We start from the raw sequence: 7,753 nt of genomic DNA, 5'->3' as shown, positions 1-7,753 counted from the left end.
GAGAAGACAAAGCTTCCATCAAGGGTCTATAGCTCAGTGGTAGAACATTTGACTGCAAATCAAGAGATCCCTGAGATACCTCAGGGGATACATTTTCCTCCACACAATTATTGGAGCAACTAAGGGCGGAACATCAAGAGCACTCCATCATCCTTCATGAAATTATAGAAGATCAAAGAGCAATGAGGGAGGAGCAACAAAGACAAGGAAGAGACATAGAAGAGCTCAAGGACATCATTGGTTCCTCAAGGAGAAAACACCACCATCACTAAGGTGGACTCATTCCTTGTTCTTAAATTTTCTATTTTTCATTTTCTTATGTTAAATGTTTATCTATGTTTGTGTCTTTATTACATGATCATTAGTGTCTAAGTGTCTATGCCTTAAAGTAGTGAATATGAATCCATCACCTCTCTTAAATGGAAAAATGTTTTAATTACAAAAGAACAAGAAGTACATGAGTTTCGAATTTATCCTTGAACTTAGTTTAATTATTTTGATGTGGAGACAATACTTTTTGTTTTCTGAATGAATGCTTGAACAGTGCATATGTCTTTTGAAGTTGGTGTTTTAGAATGTTAAATATGTTGGCTCTTGAAAGAATAATGAACAGGAGACATGTTATTTGATAATCTGAAAAATAATAAAATGATTCTTGAAGCAAGAAAAAGCAGTGAATACAAAGCTTGCAGAAAAAAAAAGAAAGAAAAAAATGGCGAAAAAAATAAAAAAGAGAAAAAGCAAGCAAAAAAAGCCAAAAGCTCTTAAAACCAAAAGGCAAGAGGAAAAAGCCAATAACCCTTAAAACCAAAAGGCAAGGGTAAATAAAAAGGATCCCAAGGCTTTGAGCATCAGTGGATAGGAGGGCCTAAAGGAATAAAATCCTAGCCTAAGCGGCTAAACTAAGCTGTCCCTAACCATGTGCTTGTGGCGTGAAGGTGTCAAGTGAAAACTTGAGACTGAGCGGTTAAAGTCAAGGTCCAAAGCAAAAGAAGAGTGTGCTTAAGAACCCTGGACACCTCTAATTTGGGACTTTAGCAAAGCTGAGTCATAATCTGAAAAGGTTCACCCAATTATGTGTCTGTGGCATTTATGTATCCGGTGGTAATACTAGAAAACAAAGTGCTTAGGGCCACGGCCAAGACTCATAAAGTAGCTGTGTTCAAGAATCAACATACTGAACTAGGAGAATCAATAACACTATCTGAACTCTGAGTTCCTATAGATGCCAATCATTCTGAACCTCAATGGATAAAGTGAGATGCCAAAACTATTCAAGAGGCAAAAGCTACAAGTCTCGCTCATCTGATTGGAGCTATGTTTCATTGATATTTTGGAATTTATAGTATATTCTCTTCTTTTTATCCTATTTGATTTTCAGTTGCTTGGGGACAAGCAATAATTTAAGTTTGGTGTTGTGATGAGCGGATAATTTATACGCTTTTTGGCATTGTTTTTAGTATATTTTTAGTAGGATCTAGTTATTTTAAGGGATGTTTTCATTAGTTTTTATGTTAAATTCACATTTCTGGACTTTACTATGAGTTTGTGTGTTTTTCTGTGATTTCAAGTATTTTCTGGCTGAAATTGAGGGACTTGAGCAAAAATCAGATTCAGAGGTAGAAGAAGGACTGCTGATGCTGTTGGATTCTGACCTCCCTGCACTCAAAGTGGATTTTCTGGAGCTATAGAACTCCAAATGGCACGCTCTCAATGGTGTTAGAAGGTAGACATCCAGGGCTTTCCAGCAATTATAATAGTCCATACTTTGCCTGAGTTTAGACGACGCAAAAGGGCGTTGAACGCTAGTTCTACGCTGCAATCTGGAGTTAAACGCCAGAAACACGTCACAAACCAGAGTTGAACGCCAGAAACACGTTACAAACTGGCGTTCAACTCCAAGAATGACCTATCCACGTGTAAACTTCAAGCTCAGCCCAAGCACACACCAAGTGGGCCCCGGAAGTGGATTTCTACATCATTTACTTACTTCTGTAAACCCTAGTAACTAGTTTAGTATAAATAAGACTTTTTACTATTGTATTAGACATCTTATGATTTTTAGTTCAACTTTGGATCATATTGATCACGTTTGGGGCTGGCCATTCGGCCATGCCTGGACCTTATCACTTATGTATTTTCAACGGTAGAGTTTCTACACACCATAGATTAAGGTGTGGAGCTCTGCTGTTCCTCACGAATTAATGCAAAGTACTACTGTTTCTCTATTCAATTCAACTTATTCCGCTTCTAAGATATTCATTCGCAATTCAATATGAATGTGATGAACGTGACAATCATCATCATTCCCAAACGAACGCGTGCCTGACAACCACTTCCGTTCCACCTTAGATTGGATGATTATCTCTTAGATCTCTTAATCAGAATCTTTGTGGTATAAGCTAGATTGATGGCGGCATTCATGAGAATCCGGAAAGTCTAAACCTTGTCTGTGGTATTCCGAGTAGGATTCAGGGATTGAATGACTGTGACGAACTCCAAACTCGCGAGTGCTGGGCGTAGTGACAGACGCAAAAGGATAGTAAATCATATTCCAGTATGATCGAGAACCTCCAGATGATTAGCCATGCAGTGATAGCGCATCGGACCATTTTCACAGAGAGGATGGGATGTAGCCATTGACAACGGTGATGCCTCCAGATGATTAGCCATGCAGTGACAGTGCATCGGACCATTTTCACAGAGAGGATGAGATGTAGCCATTGACGACGGTGATGCCCTTACATAAAGTTTGCCATGGAAAGGAGTAGGAAGGATTGGATGAAGACAGCAGAAAAGCAGAGGTTCAGAGGAACGAAAGCATCTCTATACACTTATCTGAAATTCTCACCAATGAATTACATAAGTATTTCTATCTTTATTTTCTATTTATTTATTATTACTATTCGAAAACTCCATAACCATTTGATATCCGCCTGACTGAGATTTACAAGATGACCATAGCTTGCTTCATACCAACAATCTCTGTGGGATAGACCCTTACTCCCGTAAGGTTTTATTACATGGACGACCCAATGCACTTGCTGGTTAGTTGTGCGAAGTTGTGAAGTTATGTTTGGACCATGGTATTGTGCACCAGTTATTGGCGCCATGCCAGGGAGAGAACGAACAACAAATTTTACAACCTCAGAGTAACAATCTCGCATACCAAACACGAGGACTTCCTAGGAGGTCACCAGTCTTAGTACCACTCTCGCCCAAGCACGCTTAACTGCGGCGTTCTGATTGGATCTTGTCCATTAGTGCTGGTATGATCGCATCTATTAAAGTATGGGCACACAATTATCATAAGAATGTCTCGCGACGTAGGGTAAGTCGAGCTGCAAAGCCCTGCAGGGCCAGTGGGAGCTTGGCAAAAATCAGTTCATTAAGGCTGACAATAGCTAAACTATTAGAGATAGTATCGTTTAAAGAACGAGGGTACGCACGACGTAAAAAAAAGGTACAACACGAAGACTTCCTAGGGGATCACCCATCCTAGTACTACTCTAGTCCAAGCACGCTTAACTACGGAATTCTGGTGGAATCCGGGGCATAAGTGCTGGTATGATCACAGCTATTAAAGTATGTGCACACAATTATCATAAGCATGTATCGCGACATAGGGTAAGTCGAGCGGCGAAGCCGTGCAGGGCCTGTGGGAGCTTACCGAAAATCAGTTCATTAAGGATCGCTATAGCTAAACTATTAGAGATAGCGTCGTTTAAAGAATGGGGGTAAGCACGATGTAAAAAAAAAAAGGTACAACAGGAGGATTTCCCAGGAGGTCACCCATCCTAGTACTACTCTAGCCCAAGCACGCTTAACTATGGAGTTCTGGTGGGATCTGGTGCATTAGTGCTGGTATGATCACACCTATTAATGTATATGCACACAATTATCATAAGCATGTATCGGTACATAGGGTAAGTCGAGCTGCAAAACCTTGCGGGCCCCGTAGGAGCCTGCCGAAAATCAAGTCATTAAATCTTGCTTTAGGTAAACTATTCGAGATAGCGTCGTTTAAAGAACGAGGGTAAGTACGACATAAAAAAAAGAGGTGCAACACGAGGACTTCCTAGGAGGTCACCAATCTTAGTACCACTCTCGCCCAAGCGCGCTTAACTGCGGAGTTCTGATTGGATCTGGTGCATTAGTGCTGATAAGATCGCATCTATTAAAGTATGCGCACACAATTATCATAAGAATGTCTCGCGACGTAGGGTAAGTCAAGCTGCAAAGCCCTGTAGGGCCCGTGGGAGCTTGGCGAAAATCAGTTCATTAAGGCTCACTATAGCTAAACTATTAGAGATAGCATCGTTTAAAGAACGAGGGTAAGCACGATGTAAAAAAAAAGGTACAACACGAGGACTTCCCAGGAGGTCACCTATCCTTGTACCACCCTTGCCCAAGCACGCTTAATTGCGGAGTTCTCATGGGATCCAGTGCATTAGTGCGGGTATGATCGCACATATTAAAGTATGCGCACACAATTATCATAAATTTGTGTCGCGACATAGGGTAAGTCGAGCTGCAAAGCCTTGCGGGGCCCGTGGTAGCCTGCCGAAAACCAGGTAATTAAATCTCGCTTTTGGTAAACTATTCTAGATAACATCGTTCAAAGAACGAGGGTAAGCACGACGTTAAAAAAAAAGAGGTGCAACAGGAGGACTTCCCAGGAGGTCACCCATCCTAGTACTACTCTCGCCTAGACACGGTTAACCACGGATTTCTGATGGGATCCGGTGCATTAGTGCTGGTATGATCGCACCTATTAAAGTATTTGCACACAATTATCATAAGCATGTGTCCCGACATAGGTTAAGTCGAGCTACGAATCCCTGCGGGGCCCATTAGAGCCCCCCGAAAATCAGGTCATTAAGGCTTGCTTTAGCTAAACTATTCAAGATAGCGTCGTTTAAAGAACGAGGGTAAGTACGACGTAAAAAAAAAAGGTACAACACGAGGACTTCCCTGGAGGTAACCCATCCTAGTACTACTCCCGCCTAAGCGCGTTTAACTACGGAGTTCTTGTGGGATCCGGTGCATTAATGCTGGTATGCTCACACCAATTAATGTATGTGCACACAATTATCATAAGCATGTATCGCTACATAGGGTAAGTCGAGCTGCGAAGCCCTGCGGGCCTCGTAGGACCCTGCCGAGAGTCAGGTCATTAAGGGTCGCTTTAGCTAAACTATTCGAGATAGCATCGTTAAAAGAACGAGGGAAAGCACGGCGTAAAAAAAAAGAGGTGCAACACGAGGACTTCCCAGGAGGTCACCCATCGTAGTACTACTATCGGCCAAGCACGCATAACTGCAGAGTTCTGATGGGATTCGGTGCATTAGTGCTGGTATGAATGCACCTATTAAAATATGCGCATGCAATTGTCATAAGCATGTATCGTTACATAGGGTAAGTCGAGCTGCGAAGCCTTGTGGGCCCCGTAGGAGCCTGCCGAAAGTCAGGTCATTAAGGCTCGCTTTAGCTAAACTATTTGAGATAGCATCGTTTAAAGAACGAGGGTAAGCACGACGTAAAAAAAAGGTACAACACAAGGACTTCGCTGGAGGTAACCCATCCTAGTACTACTCTCGCCTAAGCACGTTTAACTACGGAGTTCTGGTGGGATCCGGTGCATTAGTGCTGGTATGATCGCACCTATTAATTTATGTGCACACAATTATCATAAGCATGTATCGCGACGTAGGGCAAGTCGAGCTGCGAAGCCCTGCAGGGCCCGTGGGATCTTGCCGAAAATCAGTTCATTAAGGCTCACTATAGCTAAACTATTCGAGATAGCGTCGTTTAAAGAACGAGGGTAAGCACGACGTAAAAAAAAAGGCACAACACGAGAACTTCCAAGGAGGTCACCCATCCTAGTACTACTCTAGCCCAAGCACGCTTAACTACAGAGTTCTGGTGGGATCCGGTGTATTAGTTCTGTTATGATCACACCTATTAAAGTATGTGTAGATAATTATCTTAAGCATGTATCGCTACATAGGGTAAGTCGAGCTGCGAAGCCCTGCGGACCCCGTAGGAGCCTGCGGAAAGTCAGGTCATTAAGGCTCGCTTTAGCTAAACTATTCAAGATAGCGTTGTTTAAAGAATAAGGGTAAGCATGACGTAAAAAAAAAGAGGTGCAACACGAGGACTTCCCAGGAGGTCATCCATCGTAGTACTACTCTCGGCCAAGCACGCTTAACTGCAGAGTTCTAATGGGATCTGGTGCATTAGTGCTGGTATGATCGCACCTATTAAAGTATGTGCACACAATTATCATAAGCATATATTGCGACGTAGGGTAAATCGAGCTGCGAAGTCCTGCAGGACCCGTGGGAGCTTGCCGAAAATCAGTTCATTAAGACTCACTATAGCTAAACTATTCGAGATAGCGTCGTTTAAAGTACGAGGGTAAGCACGACGTAAAAAAAAAGTGGTGCTACATGAGTTATTCCGAGGAGGTCACCCATCCTAGTACCACTCTCGCCTAAGCACGCTTAAATACGGAGTTCTGGTGGGATCCGGTGCATTAGTGCTGGTATGATCGCACTTATTAAAATATGTGCACACAATTATCATAAGCATGTATCGCGACGTAGGGTAAGTCGAGCTACGAAGCCCTGCAGGGCCCGTGGGAGCTTGCTGAAAATCAGTTCATTAAGGCTCACTATAGCTAAACTATTCGAGATAGCGTCGTTTAAAGAACAAGGGTAAGCACGACGTAAAAAAAAGGTACAACACGAGGTCTTCCCTGGAGGTAACCCATCCTAGTACTACTCTCGCCTAAGCACGTTTAACTACGGAGTTCTGGTGGGATCCGGTGCATTTGTGCTGGTATGATCACACCAATTGATGTATGTGCACACAATTATCATAAGCATGTATCGCTACATAGGGTAAGTCGAGCTGCGAAACCCTGCGGGCCTCGTAGGACACTGCCAAAAGTCAGGTCATTAAGGCTCGCATTAGCTAAACTATTCGAGATAGCGTCGTTTAAAGAACGAGGGTAAGCACGACGTAAAAAAAAGGTACAACAGGAGGACTTCCCTAGAGGTAACCCATCCTAGTACTACTCTCACCTAAGCACGTTTAACTACGGAGTTCTAGTGGGATCCTATGCATTATTGCTGGTATGATCACGCTAATTAATGTATGTGCACACAATTATCATAAGCATGTATCGCTACATAGGGTAAGTCGAGCTGCGAAGCCTTGTGGGCCCCGTAGGAGCCTGCCGAAAGTCAGGTCATTAAGGCCCGCTTTAGCTAAACTATTCGAGATAGCGTTGTTTAAAGAACGAGGGTAAGCATGACGTAAAAAGAAAGAGGTGCAACACGAGGACTTCCCAGGAGGTTACCCATCCTAGTACCACTCTCGCCCAAGCACGCTTAACTACGGAGTTCTGGTAGGATCCGGTGCATTAGTGCTGGTATGATCGCACCTATTAAAGTATGTGCACACAATTATCCTAAGCATGTATTGCGACGTAGGGTAAGTCGAGCTGCGAAGCCCTGCAGGGCCCGTGGGAGCTTACCGAAAATCAGTTCATTAAGGCTCATAATAGCTAAACTATTCCAGATAGCGTCGTTTAAAGAACAAGGGTAAACATGACGTAAAAAAAAAGGTACAACATGAGGACTTCCCTGGAGGTAACCCATCCTAGTACTACTCTCGCCTAAGCACGTTTAACTACGGAGTTCTGGTGGTATCCAGTGCATTAGTGTTGGTATGATCAAACAAATTA

The 7,753-nt window shown here is 43.0% G+C and overlaps 7 non-coding genes and 8 pseudogenes across 7 annotated transcripts; all 15 read right to left on the bottom strand.

The window, feature by feature from the left end:
- Positions 1 to 3,460: 3,460 nt before the first annotated feature.
- On the bottom strand, positions 3,461 to 3,579 carry LOC112759770 (5S ribosomal RNA; annotated as a pseudogene).
- Positions 3,580 to 3,759: 180 nt separating this feature from the next.
- On the bottom strand, positions 3,760 to 3,878 carry LOC112759502 (5S ribosomal RNA). The gene has a single exon (XR_003180241.1). It is a non-coding gene; the product is annotated as a 5S ribosomal RNA (ribosomal RNA).
- A 179-nt stretch (positions 3,879 to 4,057) lies between these two features.
- Positions 4,058 to 4,176, bottom strand: LOC112759683 (5S ribosomal RNA; annotated as a pseudogene).
- A 178-nt stretch (positions 4,177 to 4,354) lies between these two features.
- LOC112759611 (5S ribosomal RNA) lies at positions 4,355 to 4,473 on the bottom strand (annotated as a pseudogene).
- A 181-nt stretch (positions 4,474 to 4,654) lies between these two features.
- LOC112759484 (5S ribosomal RNA) lies at positions 4,655 to 4,773 on the bottom strand. Its single transcript, XR_003180226.1, has one exon. It is a non-coding gene; the product is annotated as a 5S ribosomal RNA (ribosomal RNA).
- Positions 4,774 to 4,952: 179 nt separating this feature from the next.
- On the bottom strand, positions 4,953 to 5,071 carry LOC112759695 (5S ribosomal RNA; annotated as a pseudogene).
- A 180-nt stretch (positions 5,072 to 5,251) lies between these two features.
- On the bottom strand, positions 5,252 to 5,370 carry LOC112759518 (5S ribosomal RNA). The gene has a single exon (XR_003180254.1). It is a non-coding gene; the product is annotated as a 5S ribosomal RNA (ribosomal RNA).
- A 177-nt stretch (positions 5,371 to 5,547) lies between these two features.
- On the bottom strand, positions 5,548 to 5,666 carry LOC112759313 (5S ribosomal RNA). The gene has a single exon (XR_003180084.1). It is a non-coding gene; the product is annotated as a 5S ribosomal RNA (ribosomal RNA).
- A 178-nt stretch (positions 5,667 to 5,844) lies between these two features.
- Positions 5,845 to 5,963, bottom strand: LOC112759612 (5S ribosomal RNA; annotated as a pseudogene).
- A 180-nt stretch (positions 5,964 to 6,143) lies between these two features.
- LOC112761021 (5S ribosomal RNA) lies at positions 6,144 to 6,262 on the bottom strand. The gene has a single exon (XR_003181431.1). It is a non-coding gene; the product is annotated as a 5S ribosomal RNA (ribosomal RNA).
- A 180-nt stretch (positions 6,263 to 6,442) lies between these two features.
- Positions 6,443 to 6,561, bottom strand: LOC112759731 (5S ribosomal RNA; annotated as a pseudogene).
- Positions 6,562 to 6,738: 177 nt separating this feature from the next.
- LOC112759351 (5S ribosomal RNA) lies at positions 6,739 to 6,857 on the bottom strand. The gene has a single exon (XR_003180118.1). It is a non-coding gene; the product is annotated as a 5S ribosomal RNA (ribosomal RNA).
- Positions 6,858 to 7,034: 177 nt separating this feature from the next.
- Positions 7,035 to 7,153, bottom strand: LOC112759825 (5S ribosomal RNA; annotated as a pseudogene).
- A 180-nt stretch (positions 7,154 to 7,333) lies between these two features.
- LOC112761757 (5S ribosomal RNA) lies at positions 7,334 to 7,452 on the bottom strand. The gene has a single exon (XR_003182136.1). It is a non-coding gene; the product is annotated as a 5S ribosomal RNA (ribosomal RNA).
- Positions 7,453 to 7,630: 178 nt separating this feature from the next.
- On the bottom strand, positions 7,631 to 7,749 carry LOC112759803 (5S ribosomal RNA; annotated as a pseudogene).
- Between the last annotated feature and the right edge of the window lie 4 nt (positions 7,750 to 7,753).

Source organism: Arachis hypogaea, chromosome 16 (genome assembly GCF_003086295.3).
Source record: "Arachis hypogaea cultivar Tifrunner chromosome 16, arahy.Tifrunner.gnm2.J5K5, whole genome shotgun sequence".
Classification (NCBI taxonomy): domain Eukaryota; kingdom Viridiplantae; phylum Streptophyta; class Magnoliopsida; order Fabales; family Fabaceae; genus Arachis; species Arachis hypogaea.
Note: the sequence above shows the minus strand (reverse complement) of the source record. Positions and strands in the feature narration are given on the sequence as shown.